At 33.1% G+C, this 22202-nt stretch overlaps 1 protein-coding gene across 1 annotated transcript in view; it reads left to right on the top strand.

Moving 5' to 3' along the window:
- Positions 1-3203: 3203 nt before the first annotated feature.
- The window catches only part of LOC143199387 (octopamine receptor beta-1R), a 116446-nt gene continuing 97447 nt past the window's right edge, over positions 3204-22202 (top strand). The window contains exon 1 of the mRNA XM_076409175.1: positions 3204-3315. The gene's annotated coding sequence lies outside the window, so the exon portion shown is untranslated. The remainder of the gene's footprint in view (positions 3316-22202) is intronic.

Genomic DNA, 22202 nt, shown 5'->3' on the forward strand with positions numbered 1-22202 from the left:
CACAACACAATCATTTACTAGGATAAGCTTTATTAATGAACTAGAATAGAATAAGTTAATTAGGTATGATCTATATATAAATCCGTTAAGTCCAAACTCCCCGCCCCCGTTTTTTTAAGAATGTTATATGCTTGGAGGAGCGTGAGATTTGCACAGCTAAAGTTTATATGTAGAAGAATTTTTTTTTATAACATCTTTATTAGATACGCTTAGTACAATCTTAATTATTATTATTATTACAATTAATTTATTACTACATTTCCTATGTGCTTGGATTAATTAGCAAGCAAGACGAGTACGAGAAAATACATCAGTATGTATTCCTCAATTATAAAATTATAATTATTTATTAATTATTAACTTATAGCTATAGTTTACACTAATAATACACACTAAATGTTCACATAAGTTCGTATGGTTTTGTTCGTTTCAGTCTCCTGACATCCTGTGCGCTCTCCAGCAGTTGTATTGCTTCCACGTTAGAATGATTTAGTAATCTTCTTTCGTGTTTCAAGGCGAAATCCTGCACAACTTCGCAAATCCATTTGATTTCCAGGTCATCGTGCAGTTCTTCATTGGTTACATAGCGATAGGCATTGGTAATCAATCGAAGAATCTTGTTTTGACAGCGCTGTATGACTAACTGATTTGAATATTTAGTGCAACCCCATATTTGCACCCCATAGGTCCAAATTGGCTTTATAATTGTATTATAGATCAACCTCTTTGATTTTAGATCAAGTTGGGAGTATCTTCCGACTAACCAGTATAGTTGTTTTATTTTGGTTCTAATGTGTTTTGCTTTTTGTCTAACGTGATGCTTCCAATTTAATCTACCGTCAAGATGGATTCCAAGGTATTTTGCTGATTCTGCTTGAGGAATCGGGCATCCATTGAGTGATATAATTAAGTTTTTATTATTTCGCCTTAATGTGGACAGATTTGGAGCTATTAAGTTGAATTTTCCACTCTTTTGTCCATTTGTCGATTTTGTTGACTGCCACTTGCACTTTTTCTATAGCCCTAATCAGAGATATATCTTTTGCCATAATAACTGTGTCATCAGCAAAGGTTCCAAAAAGTGTTTCTTTTGTTGTTGGAATGTCAGCAGTGTAGAGCAGATACAGGAGAGGTCCTAAGACGCTACCTTGTGGAACTCCAGCCGAGATATTTTTAAATGTCGAGAACGCCTTTTCGTGCGATACTCTAAATTTTCTTCCGAATAAATATGACTCCAGCAATTGACAATAGTTACCCGGTAACAATTTGCTCATCTTACAGATTAATCCCAAATGCCAAACCCGATCAAAAGCTTGTGAGACATCCAGGAATATTGCAGGGCAGTATTTCTTTTCTTCAAACGCTCTTTCAATAGCCGCAGTTACTCTGTGCACTTGATCGATTGTTGAATGGTGATTTCGAAAACCAAACTGGAAATCTGGTATTGTTACCAAATGTTTAACACGTTTATATATCAGCTTCTCAAATAGCTTTGATATTGCAGGTAGTAGCGAAATAGGCCTGTAAGATTCGACTTGTTCTGCAGGTTTGTCAGGTTTTTTGAGCATAATTATTTGTGCAACTTTAAAGCATTCCGGAACATGCTTCAGCCTTAAACAGGCATTAAATATATATGTCAACATGATGATTGTTTTTCGTGGCAGTTCTTTCAATAATCCAGGTGAAATGTCATCTATACCAGGTGCCTTTTTAGGATTGAGGTTATCAATTTCAATGGCAACTTCCAGTGGAGAAATTAGATTTAGATCTACATCGGGTTGATAAATAGGAGATGTAGGAGAAATGCATAGAGTAAAAATGTATATCTAATATGTATTAAAAATATATAAAATTAAATTATATAAGTATGGAGAAAGGCAACCATCCACAACTTTCAATTGAGCTCTCCATCAACACTTGTATTTTGTCAGTACATTCGTACAACCAGGCGATGTTGCCAGATCTACCTTTTATACGGTAGATTATCTGTTTATTGGATATATAGAGAGTTTTCTTGAGAGAATTTTCAAAGTTACAGGTAATTTAAATGAAATTAAATATTTTTTAGTATTATAAATAAGGTCTAGCCAGAGACCTCTATTCTATCTATTCCGAGTGCGATGATAAGGGTACCATTAATGTACTTGGCATGTTCACTCTCGAAAAAGCTACATCTGCGATGTCCAACAGCATTGCTGACATGATATTTTTCATCGGCTTTTTCTATGTTATCTATTATTCTATATATATGGTCATTTACAAAATACTCTCTTTATTACTGGTTTTAGTCTTTTCAATACCTCAGCCTCAATAGCAAGCGTCTACTCAAAGTTTATTTGATTCTTATTTTACTTAGATTGGAATTTTCTTTCAGAGTTTCAGAGCGGCAATAGAGCAACGTTTTGACGTCACAAATTTATATGACCTATGTACAAAATAACTTTGAATAATTGTGTTTGTTATTGTTTTAATATACATACTTAAGTCAAATATGATTTCAAAATTATTCGTATATTCTCTATTTTAATATACAAAAATATTATTTATTGTTGTATATTTATGTTTATAACATAACATAATAGTAAAGAAAGATTATGTATACTTATATTTGGTGCTCTGAAGTTAATTTTACGAAGTCTGAAAATAATCTTCTTTATGATACGTTATTATAACATTCAGTGATGTAGTTATTAAATCTTATCAATACTTAGTTGTTTACTGAAATTTAATTGAAATTATATTTATATTAAACAAACTGCGAAATCAAGTTTTGATAACATATTATATTAAAATTATTCCCTTTACTCTGTTGTGAGAAGAATTTAATCAATTTACTAAATTGTGATCGAATTTCGAAGACAGTGGGATCACTAGTATGAATAAAGTTACATTGCACTTTCAATTATTCCTAATTATTTCCCCCCTTTTGCAAAAAATGGTAAAAAACCATAAATAAAGATCTTCCACTGTAGTTTCCCTCTCTAATGCCGAGACGACATACAAGGGAAGACGGGCCGTGGAAAGAGGAACATTCCGAGGGTCGGTGGGGCGGCGAACGGCCGGCAGATGGCGCAACTCGACCTGGATCATCGGTGGAAAATCGCCATCCACAACATTCGCTGGCGAAACGGCGTGCGACGCGTTTTTCCGCTCGCCTGCCCCACTCCCGTGTCCGCAGACTCGCAGGATTCTTCTCCCCGATCGGTGTTGATTTACCGCGCGAGAGAAATAAACTGTCTGGTGCGTTCGAATATAGGGTTATCAGGAAGAAAACGGTCAAGATGTGACAGAGAACTTAAATCTTCGGACGTTTAAGTGAGTATAATAATTTACGTGATGTTCCCAAAGATAGTTTAGAGCGAGATATAGAACAAAACCCTTCAAAATTCATGCAATTGTTTAAATAATACCTCAACCCTAATTAATTAATCGTAAGTCAAGGGAGTTTGTTTGTTGGTTTTGTGAAAGAATGGTATTTATTAAATATTGTTTTATATATATCTTTCCTGTCTATGTAAGTATAACATAATGAGATTTAATAAGAGAACAGTATGTTCAACTGTTGAGGTCTTGATAGTGTATGAGTAATGTTTTGTTGATGATGCAACCAAAACACTTGAGATAAACAATGAGATAAATTCGAGCTTGACCAGTTTCTTTAAATAAACTGATTGCAGACATAGATAATCCTTTCAAACTACAGGAACTTCAGTTGTACTGTTAGTAGGCACATCGGATATTCAAGTATCATAGTTTAGATGATGTTCCCACGGATAATTCAGTACGATGAATGAGTAAAAACTATAATACAATTAAAACAAAGATATTTGTTTAATACAGATAATCGCCTATGGTCGAAATTCGACCACGATTTATTTATATTATCATTTTTGTCACGTAATACGTTAGAGTAGAGAAAATTATTAAAAAATGATATGCTACTAAAACTTTTTTAACAATAATTCCAATATAGAATCAAAATAAATTTGACGTATATTATTATGTATGCAATACAATGCATGAAGTTTAAATAATCAACAAAGTACTGACAAGTTTAAATTACTATATCTCTGAACACTATAACAAAACTATCAAAAGATTATTTTCAGAACTGTAATTAGTTCAGATCATTAAATATAAGTATATATAATCTATCTTTACTTTTATGTTACAAACATAAATATGGAATAATAAATAAAGCGATACCTGCTTGTATAATAAAACTGGGAAAATATGAATAACACAATTTTAAAACTGATATTTGCCCTAGTGTATTTATTAAAACAATAACGAAAACAAGTAATTTATTTTTACAACTTATTCCTTCTTGTATATCGGTCTTAAATATATAGGAAAAAATTTATTGAGTTAATCTACTTGTTACATTATTATTAAGGTAAATCGACGCTGACAAGTTAATTGTAAAAAGTTGGTTTAAAAGTATATCGATAATTTCTCTAATATATCTGGTATTTTGACAGGGATAAAATCAATTTCAATAAATAACGAACATTTTGTGTTTAAAAGACAAATTGTTTTCAAAAGTCATTTGAAAAAATAGAGTATTTTTACGTGTACACTGGTAATCCCAACCGCTGCGGCCAGCCAGATGGGCCAGGTGCTGACCGAGAGAGTGAACCGAGAAGTGGTATGTCCAAAGATTAGCTTACCTGATGTTCTCTCTCAAAAACGTTGCTGGCTCTTAGACTAATAGTTATTCTACTATTCGGGACGGAGACAAATCCAGCAAATCAAATGCCGTTCAAGCAGTGTGGTTGGCGCAGTGATAAAGGCGACAGGACGGTCCTCCTACTGATGCGAGTTCGAATCCTGCTAACAACCTGTTTAACATCTGTGATTGTCAAGGCAAGAGTGCAACATTCGAAAAGGAAAATGATCCCAGTCACGCCAGTAACCAGGCTGGGTAAGACCGGATGTCTTCTGGGATGATTTCTAAGTCGGTAATTCGCCAGTCCGTAGGTTTATTGCCGAGGACCGTGGTTCAGAGAAGAAGACAAGGTATAAGAAGAATAGACAAATCAACAAAACAATCAAACAAATAAAATTTAAAAAAATAGAGTCTGCTACGTGATAGGACGGTCCTCCTACTGTTGCGATAGTCGCGGGTTCGAATCCTGCTGGGGCATGGTCGTAAATTTATGTTTGTGATTGTTCAAAATTGGTGATTGTTCTAGGCAAGAGTGTAAAATCCGACAAGGAAAATGATCCCAGTCACGCCAGTAACCAGGCTGGGTAAGACCGGATGTCTTCTGGGATGATTTCTAAGTCGGTAATTCGCCAGTCCGTAGGCTTATTGCTAAAAAAATAGAGTCTGCTACGTGATAGGACGGTCCTCCTACTGTTGCGATAGTCGCGGGTTCGAATCCTGCTGGGGCATGGTCGATTGTTCTAGGCAAGAGTGTAAAATCCGACAAGGAAATTGATCCCAGTCACGCCAATAACCAGGCTGGGTAAGACCGGATTTCTTCTGGGGTGACTTCTAAAGTTGGTCAATGCTGAGGACCGTGGCCCACGTTAAACTTTAGGTCCAGTTCAGATAAACCCATAGTTGGTAAAAGGAGACTTTAAAATATATAAAAAAAACAATATTTCCAAGGTTAAGTTTGTTATTTCGGTATATTCATATAAAATAAATTTGCTTAAAAATATGTAAAAACTAAGTCACACATCTAACATTATCCTTCATTTTGTACGAAGCATACATAAAAAAAAATGTTATTATACTCAATCTGTCGACGCTCCGTACCGTTCCAAGTGTCTTGCCGATAAAAATATCCTTTTATTATGAAGCGTACGAATAAATATGCTTCAGTTCAAGGTATCATTGTTAATTTTGAGAATTACAACACTTTTTTTCTATTTTAACATCGACAGGCGACATATTTCGACACGAGATGCGCGAAAATAAACAGGCAACAGTTGTCGGATAGCGAATATCGCAATAAATATTCGAAACTTGTATCTATGCGACAGTGATCTTTCCAGGGGGAAAGGGGGTGGACGGTGTAGGTGGGAGGGGAGAGATTATACTGAATAATAAAGCACCGATTTCCGTGAATAGAAACGGGGGGCTATCGGCGCCGAATTATTGATAAATTTCGAGATGAAATATCAGGGTTCAAGAAGTTCTGAGGTCTCTCGACCTTCTGCCGTTTTTCTTGTCGTTTGCTTAAGAAATTATAATTCCCTTTAGCGTTACGTAAAAGTCACTCGTTACATATAAATAACTGCATAATGTCGTATTTTTAATGAATCTTTCTAACGTCAAAGGGACGTCTATTTTTAGACTATCGATGTTTTGTTATAAGGAGTATTTAGCGTAAAAGCGGCGTAGTCACAAGAAACCGCCTCTAAGTTATTTTTAAAACGATTAACAATGAAATATAACTAACAATGGATTCTTTTTATAAACCATCAGGGCTAAAAATTAATGGTAACGGATTTACAGTGGATTGTGTTACAAAAAGTGAAACCGTTTCGATAAATGTTATATCGTCGAAATGTGCTTTGAGAAGTTTATGGCAACCATGCTCCATAGATTTTAACATATAAATACTAGTTAAACTAATAAAACCATCAATAGGGATCCAACAAAACTAATAAGGGTCCGATTCTGAATACGAGCAACAATGTTGTTCTTCAGCATGACAATGCTGGACCGTATGTCGAAAACTTACCTAGAAATACTAAATTGGAAACTGCAATACCATCCGCCGTATTCTCCGGACCTTGCGCCTTCTGATTATTACTTGTTCTGACATAGGAGTCGGGATCTGTCTCAACGGTGCTTTATTTTTTATGAAGACACCAAAAACAAGTTGGTTTGTTGATATCCTCAAAGGATACATCGTTCTTTCGAGATGGAATTCGTAAATTGCCTGATAGATGGGAAAAAGTAGACACTATCGATGGAAAATACCTTCAATAAAATAAATTGCATTAAATTTATAAAACTAATATATATATATATATATATATATATATATATATATATATATATATATATATATATATATATATAAGTTGTGGATTTTGTAACTTATCACTTTTCGAAATCACCACTCAATAATCGACCAAGAGCCGAGTAATAGTGTTTAGTAATTAAAAAGGCATTTGAAGAAAAGAAATACTAGCCTGCAATATTCCTATACGTCTCACAGATATTTGTTCGGTTATAATATTTAGAACTAGTTCACAAAATGATAAAATTATTACCAATTAGATATCTCAATAATAGAATAAACGACCCTTGGAACATCTGTGGGCGACACAGATGACAAAAGACTTACCTCTTTATAGGTCAGTAATAAAAATACAAGCAAACAATCTCGAAAGGGTTATTTGTGTTTTGTGTAAAAGGTAGTTTATTGTCATAAAATAAATAAACTAAAAAAAAAAGCGAAATAAACCCGAGTTTTTCCGTCGATATGTGACAATGGATGAAACATGGCTTCATCATTACACTCCGAAGTCCAATCGACAGTCATCCGAGTGGATTGCACACGATCAACCCACTCCAAAGCTTGGTAAAACGCGACAGTCTGCTGGCAAGGTTACAGCATCTGTTATTTGGGATGCACATGGAATAATATTCATTGACTACCTTGAAAAAGGAATCAACAGCAACTATTATATAGCGTTATTGGACCATTTGAAGGACGAAATCGCCGAAAAACGGCCGCATTTGAAGAAAAAGAAAGTGCTGCTTCACCAAAACAATGCATCGTGTCACAAGTCAGTGAAAACGATGGCAAAAATCTATGAATTGGGCTTCAAATTGCTTCCTCATCCACCGTATTGTCCAGATCTGGCCCCCAGCGACTAGTTCCTGTTTTCAGATGCCAAAGGAATGCTCAATGGGAAGAAATTTTGGTCGAGTGAAGAGGTGATCGCCGAAACTGAGGCCTATTTTGAAACAAAGGACAAATCGTACTACAAAAACAGTATCGAAAAGTTAGTGTGTCATAATCAGTGTATCCTTGAAGGGAATTGTGTTGAATAAAAAAAAAATTGCCAAAAAAATGTTCTCTACTATTGTAGGCCGGTGACTTTTCAATTGATCTCTTAAATGCTCTAAAAATAACACCAGGGATTGTTGTTCATGCTTTTACACCTCTAGCCTTCTAGGGACTCATGGTGAGAATATGGTTACGGGTAGGCCCATTGTAGCTCCACTTCTATATATTTATATTTGTGTTCACATTTGAGTGAAAAAAACCAGTTGGCAATCAGGTATTATATATTTTATTCCATTGTTCTATCAGTTCGGATCGTTATCACGACAGTGTAACAAGGTGTTTGAAAAAAAGATTGGCGTGCGTTCGCATGATGTTATGATGTACGCTGGGGCGCATTACGACGGCCCACGGGGCCGAAAATCGGGATAAATAACGAAAGAGGAACGTTATTTTTAATTAAAAAGCCGACGCGTCCCACATAGGAAGAAAATGGCCGGTTAACACGGTCTAAATTCGAAACATACGCCTCCGCATCCAGGGGCACCCTCCGCAATTTCTAACAACGCGTGTTCCGATTTTGTTTCGGGATAATTTCGCCCTTTAACGTAATGAACTCGATGAAAAAAGGATAAAAAATACTTTTTTTTTCATTTCTAATTCAGACCATCGATGCCATCTATCGGTCATCTACGGCCTAAAGGGAAAAGACTATTACATAGCGTTATTGGACCGTTTGAAGCACGAAATCGTCGAAAAACGAACACATTTGAAGAAAAAGAAAGTGCTGCTTCATCAAGACAATGTACCGTATCACAAGTCAGTGCAAAACGATGGTAAAAATCCATCCAACCACCGTATTCTCCAGATCTAGCCCCCAGCGACTATTTCCTGCTCCCAGATCTCGAAAGAATGTTCGCTGTGAAGAAATTTTCGTCGGATGAAGAGGTGATTGCCGAAACTGAGGCCTTTTTTGAAGCAAAGGACAAATCGTACTACAGAAATGGCATCGAAAAGTTAGAGGGTCGCTATTATCAGTGTATCACACTTGAAGGGTATTATGTTGAATAAAAAATGTGTTTTACTATTGTAGGCCGGGGACTTTTTAATTGACCTGTTAGTGTTTACCAAATTTGCGAAGAGAAAATAACGTAGATTGGAACTTGCAAAAATTTCAGAAAACCTTAAAATTTACATCAGAAGCCGCCACTTTTTATACTAGTTTCAAAGCCGAGAATGAGGAGTAGATCTTTATCTTCAACATCTCTGAAGGAACCAGCGGATGTCTTGGTACGAGATTGAGATAACATTCCATTGGAAACTATTTAGAGACTAATCAGCGAGGAATTGTGAATGTTTTAAAGGCCAATGATAACTCAACATCTTATTGTTACGTAATTGTAGTGTATATGGGAGGTGTTCAGATTATTTTGTCCATCCCTTATACGTCCGACACATACCGTCTGCTCTGATATGTGAGCTCGTTCCTTCCAGTGAATAATTCTGACCGAATGGCCGTCTGACCGACATCAGGATACATTATTTAGTGGCAGCGGTGTAAGTAGCAGGACTGTAAACTACAAAAGACCGCAGAAAGCGTGCAGGAAACGCTCGCCCTACCTGCACCTGAATCTTTAACGAACCCTGGGAAACTTTAATTTACGACCGTCTGGTCTCTAATTGGTTCGCGACGGGAACCAGCGGCGGGATAGACAGTAAACGTCATTGGCAACCAGTAAAACTGTTTAATTACAATGTGCTGGCGAAAAAGTTCTTTCGGTTTTATGTTAATTTATGGTTTCAAACTCGCATATCTCCTATAAGACTTATTCAGTAACCTACATCTACAACCTAGATAAATTTATTACTACTGTTCTGTTATACTTTCATAAATAGACAGGTACTGTTTACGGTTATTAATTGATATACCGAGATTAGTTTTAACAGAGAGCTTCATTGAGCTATCCAGACCGTTGAAGACTCTATATAAACGAACTAATGAATTAATCTATATATAATAACAAGCAACAACAATGTGGTTTCTCTCTTGAAAGTCTCTAGAAACTAGTAACATTTCATTATTGTACTTAACACAGATTCCTTCTTTTAACTAAAGAAGAAATATTTACTTTAATATCAGATTAATACATCACTATGTATTTCCCAAAATAAAATAAAACTAAACTGCTTAAGCTAAAGTTAAGAAAGACAAATAAACTCTATACAAGTTCGTGTGGATGGTTCGCTTGAATCTTCTGATTTCCTGCGTGTTGTCCAGTATTCATCGTTGCTGTCATTTAACAGACTAATTTCATATTTTAAGGCGAAATCGTGGATCACTTCGTAAATTCATTTTATTCCAAGGTCATCATGCAGTTCTTCGTTGGTTACTTAGCGATAAGCATTGGTAATTATTCGTAAAACTTTGTTTTTGGCGGTGTTGGATTGCTTGTTGGTTCGTTGTTTTAGTGAAACCTCATATATGCACCCCATAGGTCCAAATTGGCTTTATGATAAATCAATATCTTTCAGTTTATTTCATCTTGAAAGTATCCTTCAACTAACCAGTAGGGTTGTTTGATTTTGAGTCTGATCTGCTCTGCTTTTTGTCTAACATGATGTTTATAATTTAACTTAGAATCCAAATATATTTCGAGGTTTTCAGCTGATTATAATTGAGAAATTGAACATTCATCAAGTGATATAATTAAGTTTTTGTCATTTCGCCGCAACGCAATGTTTGTACAACAATTAAAATAACCTTCTGTATTACTCGTGTCATATAGGTATATGTGGGTATTTTATTAATTTTCTAACTTTTGTCTGTTTATGTTTTTTAGTTCTTCCTTCTCTTCATTCCGTCGAGTTTACTTTTGTTCCATTTTTCTTTTATTATACTTTCTTGTTTTCTTGAGTTTTGTCAACATTTATAAATTATTTTATAAATCAGACAATATTTTTCATTCTTATTTATTCTAGTTAAAAAGAGATACGATATGGTCTGATGCATCGGAATCAGCTTATAAAACTAGTCATATAAAAAGATTAAGAAATTAATCTCTTTCCTGTATTAATGTTGTCTCTTCCAACACTTTTGCATTTCGATGTTCCGCAATCATATCTGCACATTTATTAGCTAATACTAACTTGTGATATTTTCATTTTGCAGTTTTCCTTCACTTTGTTTCTTAGTTTTTCCTGATTTTGCCTACCCTTTTTGATATATTCTCTTTAATGTATATATTTTCCTTTAATTTGGCCAGTTTATTCTTATTTTGTCATGGTTAATTCCGTTGTTATTTTATAGTTCAATTACATAGCTATCTTCTCAGATTTCTCCCTTTTTTATCTGTCTATCTATCTAAATATCTAATTATAAAGCATGTCTTGAGCTGGACTAGATCTATTCTATTCACATAAGCCTGACATATAGCATAACACCTGATTGTATTTTGAATACTAAATAAAAATATTTAAAATACTACTTTTGTTCCTTCCTTAGTTTCTTCAACTTTTGTTGTACTTCCTTACGTCAGATAACCTTCTGGAATGACGCTCGTTGATATAAGTTAATTACTAAGTTAGTCAATTAATACGTTCGCTGCCGATCTGGGATCAAATACTTACCCTAGAAGCCGACTATCTTTTTTCAGATTACAACATTAAAATAGTCCGAATAACGTCGTCGTTATAACGTGTTGTCGGCACTGAGGTGAAATTCTATTGCCGATGGCCGATTCAACTACTAAAATAATATAAAAAATAATCAGCAGAAACACGAGAAAAAAATAACTAAGTAAATCTTAATACAAACAGACAAAATATCTATTGAAGTAAATTGAGAAGTCAATAAAATTTTTTTTTCAGAAATTTTCACTAAAAGTCACAAAATAAATAAAATCCCTATTCAGACAAATTTTTTTTGCAAATAACAATTTTTACATTTCTTTCTTATTAGCTATCCTGCTTTTTTCTCCTTTCGTATTTTGAAAACATATTTGCTGATAACCGATCTGAAAGTAGGTTTGGACGGAACCTTTAGTAACATTTTTATAATAGATAAAGGAAAGTTGTAAATTGGAATACGATTGCTTGAATATTTATTGTAAAGTTTTGGCACGTTTCATATCTATTTTTCCATTTTTAGGACGAAAAGGTCCTAAAATATAGATATTATTTCTATAGTCTTCAGATAATGCCGATTCAATTGTACGGCTACGCTGTTAGTGCCGAACTAAATAAAGGGATTAAAAAAAACATCTAACGCGCTAAAGCATTATTGGTGTCGTATAAAAAACCCATATTACGCGCTAGCGCGTTATTGGCAGCGAATGTGTTAATACGACATGGACTTATTGAATTCAGTTATGGTATAAGGTAAATTGCAGGTTTACCAGTAACAACTAGTTACACAGTATTAGTAACGTATTTAATTAAACCTTTTTCAATGCATTTCACGTTATTTCTAGACCTTATTTTCGAAAGTATATTGTAAACGAACCTGAAATACGATGATATTTTATTCATTTATCGTAGTCGGAGCTTATTGATTAAGCCTCAGGCTATTGTCATCGAGATTTTGTCGTTAGATTTGTGGCACTTCCTTTGCGATGGAAAATTAATTATTTTAAATGTTTTCGCTCAACTCTAGATATCAGAAATTAATTGTTTTCGATTTATATTGAAAATATACTGTTCGATTCAGTGATAGGGATATTGCGGGAATATGTTTCATTGAGGTAATGCCGAAAATTCCCTTTTATGCGATTGTCGATATTATTTTACTAAAAAAACACAAAAATACTGTTGGATTTATGTGCCTAACCAGTGGAGGATAATTAATTTTCCTGTTAAAATCAATTTTCCATTTGAACTGGCCACTCCTGAGAATTGGCAATTTATAATGGATTGTTGGTACAGCAATAGACCACATGCACTATTGTACGGTCATTTTAATCACAGCCACGATAATGGATTAATTAATATATGACGCATATATTAGGCTGGGTAAAAAGTATTTTCCATTTTTTTTAATAGATGGTTTCAAAGTTGCGTTTTGCTGCCCTTTGTAAGAATATTACTCGCAGGAAGGAGTGTGAGATTTTTTATAGTTAAAGTTTATATGGAGAGTATATTCATATAACCAGACAGTGTTGTCATCTCTACCTTTTTACGGTAGATCTAACATTTCTGTTGATATTTGTATGAAAATAAATTGAATTAAATTATTGTTATTACTGTTTAAGCTTTTGTATCAGTTCTGATTGTTACAGTGTTACTGCAACTATGAAATAACTAGGACAATTTAGTACTTAAAACTACTGTAGGTAGTATAATACCATAGAAAATTGTGAAAATATCATCATAGAATAAGTAGTGTAACAGCATATCTACTTTTTTTAACAAGATGATAATTTCGTTTTTCATTAGGTTATCCAAAAAGCTAAATCAGGCAGCTAAAGCACCACAAGGAAGAGTACTGGCCCTAATGCTTTATCTACTCTACACTTGTGATATGACAAATGGAAAATATTGCAATGGCTACATTTGCTGATGATACTGCCATTGCAGCTGTCGGAGATAATACGGAAGAAGCCACACAAAAACTACTACAGACAAGTGACAATATAAATAATTGGACATAAGCTTGGAAAATAAAAAGTAACGAAAGTAAATCTGTGTATGTGCAGTTCACCTACAATCAGACCGTACAAGCATCAATAAGATTAAATAATACTATCATTCCATATAGCAACAACGCTAAATAGCTCGGAATGAATTTTGATGTAATACTTCGCTGCAAGGAACATATAAAGAAGAAAAGAAAACAACTGGAATTGAAATAGATACTACAGGACTGACTACCTACATCGAGGCCTTCAGATACGCACAGTCATTCAAGAAATCAAGAGAATTGCAAGGGGGCATGAGGAAAGACTCCATTCTCATGAGAATATTGAAGTATTTTAACTTTTGGTTACCATCAGAGCAGGACACAGACTCAAAAGAATCAAACCATTTGATCTTTTGTAGTGTTGTGCAGTGAGGTGCATATAATAAAAAATACAGCAGTGACATGTATAAACATTATTTCACCAGAGACTGAGTTAAGGCCGATAGGCCGATACCTAGATTTAAGCTATCGTAAAGACAAATTTTAGGTTAGTCGAAAACGACTAGTAACAATGTAATAATTAAATAATAAAAAAGGATATCTTCCATATCCATGATATAAATGTTGGGGAATGTAATTAGAACTTTAAGAAATTATATGAATTTGATATCCGGAGAATATGAACACCAGAGAAAATAATGATTTTGCTGAAGAAATCATAGATTTATATGTAAATTTTCAAATGCTGGTAATTCTGTTTCTTCGACTATTTTCTTGGCAATTATGATCGAAAACTAAAACAAGTAACACAAGTTAATAATAAATTGATACATATTCTCAGTCCATGTATATAATATATCTATATTAGCATCAAAGTTAATAAATAAAAAAATATATACAATGATTATTAACCCTGTTTGAAATAAACATTTTTTACTTAATAAATTACAAATTTCGAACACTACTCGATCACTAGATTCTATGGTACTCTATGAAACATTCCAGATAGACCGTTAACACAGTCTAAAGTAGATATCAAAACAAGCTCGATACTTTCTACGTGTGGGGGAGGCCATAATTGATTAAACAAATTTCAATTTCAGTAAACAAGAAGCAGTAAATATTTTTCCAGCAAGACATATTTTTTGAAAATATTATGAAGAGTATAAAAATAAAAGATGGTTTTATTTTAAATTCTTAATGGTTTCCAAATGGAAGGTGATATATTTCCTTGTTGTTTGATAATATATTTTAAAAAAATTTAAAATTATTGGCTTATAAAATCACGATAAGTCTACATAAGTTATGTAGCCTTTTAGAATGATATGGTTTTTGGTGGCAATTCTTCTGTTGTTAAAAGTGCATTAACAACTTTAAATGGCTTCGACAGAAAAAAGAATTAACACGTTAAAAGAAAATTTTGAATATCCCGGATAATGTCCGAGTATTTACAACATAATATTGATAAATACTTATTATTTTATCCCTTAAAAAAGACACGTTTTGAGAAAAATTGGCGCAATGTATATTAAACAAATTATAGCAAAAATATGCAGATATTTGCAGTGGCAGTTTCATTTGATTTCAGAAGATCATCATTGTCTGGCAATCGACGCTTTAAAGTGGTTAAAACCAAAACTGAAAGTGAAGCAGCATCACTATAAGTGTTTAAAAGTGATTGAGAGGGTTTGACAGCAGAATTTTTCAAAACAAATAATATAAATAATTTATTTTGAGCATCCTGATTAGCGTCCGTACACACTGAATAATTGAATATTCGATAGTTATGTTAGGTTAATAGAGTTCACCAGAAATCGATTAAAATTCTTAAAAATTAAAATTGGTTCAGTAAAATATATACTATGAATAAATGAAATATAAAATATTTTTGAATCTGAAAAAAGCTTATTGCGAAAATCCAAACGCCTTTTAACCAAAACATAGACGATTCTTGTTATTCTTGAATTTTGTTGATCTATATTAGGAGGAAATTTTCATGTATGTCGAGTTTTTCTTTGACAAATGAATATTGCTTCCAATGAAACGGACACATTGGTTTATTGTAATACCTACAAATAATGCAAAATGTTACTTTATATATTAAGAGTTCCAACACTACAACAATATTGTTTAAAATGAAATAAAACCATATAATTTTGTCTCAACTCACTCACTTTCAGTATCTATATCGTTTCAAATACAAAACCTAAGGAGTACAATAATAATTACAAGTACAATAATTTTGTACAATAGAAGTATAATAGAAACGACAAATAATCTACCTTATTAGAATTGGAACTACCCCAGGTCGGTCACCGATCTGACTGCTATATCTGATTGCTTGACTTGGACGTATTTCACTATATTAGAATTTACTTTTTTACAGTGCATATTATAAAAATATTTTAGGTCTAAAAATTGTTCCAACGTAACAGGTCAATTGAAAAGTCCCCGGCCTACCATACTAAATCACATTTTTTTTGGAAAAGTTATTTTTTTATTCAACATAATTCCCTTCAAGGGTGATAGACTGATTATAGCGACCCTTCAACATTTCGATACCATTTTTGTAGTACGATTTGTTCTTTGCTTCAAAATAGGCCTCAGTTTTGGCGATCACCTATTAATTCGCCAAAAATTTCTTTCTAGCGAGCATTCTTTCGAGATCTGGAAACAGGAAATAGTCGCTGGGGTGAGACCTGAAGAACACAGTGGATTAGGAAGCAATTCGAGGTCCAATTTATGGATTCTTGGCATCGTTTTTACTGACTTGTGACACGATGCACTGTTTTGGTGAAGAAGCACTTTCTTCTTCGTCAAATGCGGCAGCTTTCGGCGATTTCGTCCTTCAAACGGTCCAATAAGGCTATGTAATAGTCGCTGTTGATGGTCCTTCCTTGTTCAAGGTAGTCAATGAAAATTATTCCATGTGCATCTAATCAAAATACAGACGCCATAACCTTGCCAGCCGACAGTAGCGTTTTCCCACGCTTAGGAGCGGGTTCATCGTGTACAGTCCACTCGGATGACTATCGATTGGACTTCAGAGTGAAATGATGGAGCCATGTTTCATCCGTTGTCACATATCGATGCGAAAACTCGGGTTTATTACGCTTGATCATCCTCAAACACTGCTCCGAATCATCAACCCGTCGTTGTTTTGGGCCAAAGGGCACCCACTTTGCACAGAGTTTTCTCATATCCAAATATTCGTGAATGATATGATGTACACGTTCACTTTTCATACGTACACGTACACATTCATATGTTTAGAATATTTGCTATTTTATTCAATTTAAATTTACGGTCATTCAAAATCCTTTTGTGGATTTTTTAATGTTTTCGTCGGTAACAACCTCTTTTGTGCGTCCACTGCATTCACCGTCTTCGGTGCTCATTTCACCACGTCTAAACTTAACATATCAATCTTTGATGGTTAATTTTCCTAGGGTAGTGTCCGGAAACTCGGCACCAATCCAAGTTTTTGCTTCAACTATATTTTTTCTCTTCAAAAAACAATATTTTATCAACACGCGAGGTTCCTTTCTATCCATTTTTTTTCACAATAGCAAAAGTTGCTTCACTCAAAATGCTATAATTCACAAACAAATGATCCGACAGCTGCCAAATCTACACAGGCATCTTTTGAGGATTAGCGCTAACTTAAAACAATATGTATTTAACTCTAGTAGCGCCATCTAGGTTTCAGGCCAGGGACTTTTCAATTGACCTCTTATGAACATTTATGTCTTATATTAAAATAAAGTATTCAGTGTTAATGATTCCTGTATCCTTTCTTTATTAAATTATAAAAGACACAATTTATTTATACGAAAAAACCACCACGCTAATATATATCATTTTATTCACCCTCTGACTATATATCGCCCCCTCCTTCACTTCAACCCAGTCAACAGTTATAAATATCGTAAGAAATTTATATTGTTTTATTCTTTTTTTTCTGCGTGTTTCTTCCTCTTCCTGACCTGAATATCGGTCCTGACGGAAAGGAAACTTGATATTTTATTAATTCCTCCTTTCCCCCGCACCCCCTCGCGCACCATCTCTAGACATTAATTATACTTCCGGCCATTGTTACCGTGTTTTTGTCGTCGGGAATGCGTGTACCTATTTAAACGAAAGGATAAATTAATTATTTAAAAGTGCTTTGTCGGGCGGGCAACGGAAGTCAGAGATTAATCGTTCCCGATTTGCATTGATTTTCTCCACTCCACCCTCCCCTGCCACGCGGGGGAGACCGGAGTCTTAAGATGCCGGCGGAACGATTTCGATAACGATGTTGTTTTATTTTCTAAGGGCCATTTCTTTAATATGACGGATACTAATTGGAGACAAACAAACGAATTAACGAGGACAGGTAAGGGGAGGAAGATGTTGGTAAGCCTCGGCGTAATTGCAGAATTATAGGACTGCCGGACGAAGAACAAGGTAGACATAACTGGAAAATATGGAGTGGAACATGATTGGAAATACGTATTTTGTTGGATATATACCCACCTAAGTCGGGTAGACATCACCCTCCTTAACAAGAGCTGTGGATGAAGAATTCTGGCACTAATTATGTCTACCACATCGCTAGTTTTTGTTAGTTTTCGTCCCATATCCAACATATCCCTTGTTTTGTTATTAAAAAATTTAGAATATATATGTGTCTTTTAATATCTCACAATTATTTGTTGATTAAATATAGAGAGATATATTCGTAATTGTTCTTTCTCTTATTTATCTTTCCATATAATGTATATAAAAAGTAATTTTTTACCTATCGGATAAAGATAGAAAATTTTTATTATATTATCAATTTTTCATTTAAATTATTTATATAAAATAACTATTTTTATTTTAGGGTAAAAGAAATATAAACAGAAATCCACAATTTTTTTTTTGAAAATACACTTAATATTATATAGCTTTAAAATTAAAGTTGAATGAAAATTATTATTGAAATTATAGAATATTCATTCGATATAGCTTTAAATTCCCTATAACATTCCCTATAACTCTCATGTGTATTTTTGGGTGAAATAAATTAAAATATATGTTAAATTACTGCAGAACTTTTTCTAAACCAACTTTTTGAAAATATACTTTTCATTATATAGCTTTTAAATTAAAGGTTGTATAAAATTATTATATCACCATTGGATTCAATATAAAATTCTTTATAAACTCTCTACTTTTATTAACCTGTTATTACTTGAATGGGAATGACATCAAAAAACTCAAAAATAGCAAAAAATCGTATTTTGTACTATTTTTACTTATTTATATATACATATTAGAACTTATAAGTTTTAGGATATGGGACATAGTGAGAATATCGATAACTTTTGGAAAATATACATTTCATTCCATAACTTTTAAAGTAAATATTGTATGAAAATTATTATAACACCTCTCGATTGAGCCTAAAATTCTTTATAAACTCTGTAGTTTTCATTAACCTGCTAGTATTTGAATGAAAATGACAACAAAACACTCGAAAATGGCAAAAACTCATAAATTTTCACGACTATATATATGGAAAATGTGCCAAAATTTTTCACCTTTCAGATAAAGATGAAACATTCAAAATACAAGTATTTTAGAGTAAAAGAAACAAAAACCCCTGTTAAATTGATGTAGAACTTATAATTTTTAAGATTTGTGACATAATGAGAGTATCGGTCACTTTTGGAAAATATACATTTCATTCCATAACTTTTAAAGTAAATCTTGTATGAAAATTATTATAATACCTCTCGATTGAGCGTAAAATTCTTTATAAACTCTGTAGTTTTCATTAACCTGCTAGTATTTGGATGAAAATGACAACAAAACACTCGAAAATGGCAAAAACTCATAAATTTTCACGACCATATATATGGAAAAAGTGCCAAAATTTTTCACCTTTCAGATAAAGATGAAACATTCAAAATACAAGTATTTTAGAGTAAAAGAAACAAAAACCCCTGTTAAATTGATGTAGAACTTATAATTTTTAAGATATGTGACATAATGAGAATATCGGTCACTTTTGGAAAATATACATTTCATTCCATAACTTTTAAAGTAAATCTTGTATGAAAATTATTATAATACCTCTCGATTGAGCGTAAAATTCTTTATAAACTCTGTAGTTTTCATTAACCTGCTAGTAATTGAATGAAAATGACAACAAAAAACGCGAAAATGGCAAAAACTCATAATATTTTCACGACTATATATATGGAAAAACTGCCAAAATTTTTCATCTTTCAGATAAAGATGAAACATTCAAAATACAAGTATTTCGAAGTGAAAGAAACAAAAACCCATGTTAAATTGATATAGAACTTATAATTTTTAAGATATGTGACATAATGAGAATATCGGTCACTTTTGGAAAATACACATTTCATTCCATAACTTTTAAAGTAAATCTTGTATGAAAATTATTATAATACCTCTCGATTGAGCGTAAAATTCTTTATAAACTCTGTAGTTTTCATTAACCTGCTAGTAATTGAATGAAAATGACAACAAAAAACGCGAAAATGGCAAAAACTCATAAAATTTTCACGACTATATATATGGAAAAACTGCCAAAATCTTTCATCTTTCAGATAAAGATGAAACATTCAAAATACAAGTATTTCGAAGTGAAAAAAACAAAAACCCATTTTAAATTGATGTAGAACTTATAATTTTTAGATATGTGACATAATTTATATATTGGGCACTTTTGGAAAATACACATTTCATTCCATATCTTTTAAAGTAAATCTTGTATTAAAATTATTATAATACCACTCGATTGAGCACAAAATTCTTTATAAACTCTGTAGTTTTTATTAACCTGCTAGTAATTGAATGAAAATGACAGCAAAAAACGCGAAAATGTCAAAAACTCATAAATTTTCACGACTATATATATGGAAAATGTGCCAAAATTTTTCACCTTTCAGATAAAGTTCAAACATTCAAAATACAAGTATTTCGAAGTGAAAGAAACAAAAACCCATGTTAAATTGATGTAGAACTTATAATTTTTAGATATGTGACATAATGTATATATTGGGCACTTTTGGAAAATATACATTTCATTCCATAACTTTTAAAGTAAATCTTGTATGAAAATTATTATAATACCACTCGATTGAGCATAAAATTCTTTATGAACTCTGTACTTTTCATTAACCTGCTAGTATTGGAATGAAAATGACCGCAAAAAAGTCGAAAATGTCAGAAAATCCTAAGTTTCCTAAAAGTGCATTTTCTTAAAATCTCTCTGATAAAGATAAAACTCTCAAAACATATACATTTTCAGGTGAAATAAATGAAAGTTCATGTTAAAATACTGTAAAATTTATATTTCTTAAGACAATAACAGAAATTCACTCATTTTTAAATATAAACTTTCAACTCTAGAACAAAAAGTTATATGAAAATTGTTTTACAGGCATTCGATTCAACATAAATTTCTTTATAATGTTTGTGATTTTGATAACTTTAAAAATGGAAAAAAATTGCATAAACCAAATTTATAATATAAGATAGCAACTCTTGAAATACATTTGAGGTAGAACATAAAACTCCTTACAGTTCTTGATTGGATAAATGTCTGATGGCGTCTACTCGAACACGTTTTAATAAAGGTCTCGGCATGGACATCGCTCGTTTTTTCCTTTCCATTTATTGGATATTTAACATTTTATTGGAGGAGCCTCCATCGATTTCTCCTCTCTATTCGAATGTCTTCAAGATTACGACTTACGAGGAGCCGAAAATACCATCCCATCCTCTCGAACTACCGCCCCTAGTCGCCGGATATTCGCCGTCCGTGGAAGAAGTCGACGCACCAATAGACACGTGACATTTACAGCGAGAATAACACCGGCCTGATACAGACAATATTTACCGAAGATGACGTCGGTTTTTTTTTAGATTCGTTCGTGATTGAAATGGCTATTGAAGAGCATCAGAATTCCCGTCAATGCCGGACGAAATCTAATTTAACGGGTTTTCAGTGCTGGAGCTCATTTAAGATGAAGCGAGATGAGCCAGACGTTTAGAAAAACAAACGTATTGATTGTGCGATAAAGTTCACTACGCTTGTGTACAGGTTGTACAAATATGTTTTACGGGTTTTTTTGTAAATGGAAAAAATTAATAGTCTTGTCTTGACACGATGTAAGAATCTGTCAAATATATTTCTCATTCGTAAAAGGTGAACTTTTCCTCTGCTAGCAGTATTCAGAAACATGATTTTTATTATAAGCAACGATTTTCAAAGCTTATCCCTTTAAGAAAATGTTCTTTCAGAGGATTTTTTCAAATATAAATAACTTTCGGAGATATACGGTAGTTGTCTTAGTGGCTCGGCATCATAAAAACGCAACTTACTGAACTCTACTGAACCGATATCCTTGAAACTTAGTGTGAGCCTTATATCTCTATACAATCTTTGATTGTATCTAAGTAAAGAAAACCTTAAAAACACACTGATCAATACACACGCAGACCCCTAATTGGTGGATTTACATCTTTGCTCGAGCACGCATCTAATATAAGCACAAAACTGGACAAAACATAAGGCTTGCTTTAGTTAATATACGAAATTATGTATACTC

Source organism: Rhynchophorus ferrugineus, unplaced genomic scaffold (genome assembly GCF_030347505.1).
Source record: "Rhynchophorus ferrugineus isolate W39M unplaced genomic scaffold, kcgeb_rfMv2 rfM7, whole genome shotgun sequence".
NCBI classification, from domain to species: domain Eukaryota; kingdom Metazoa; phylum Arthropoda; class Insecta; order Coleoptera; family Curculionidae; genus Rhynchophorus; species Rhynchophorus ferrugineus.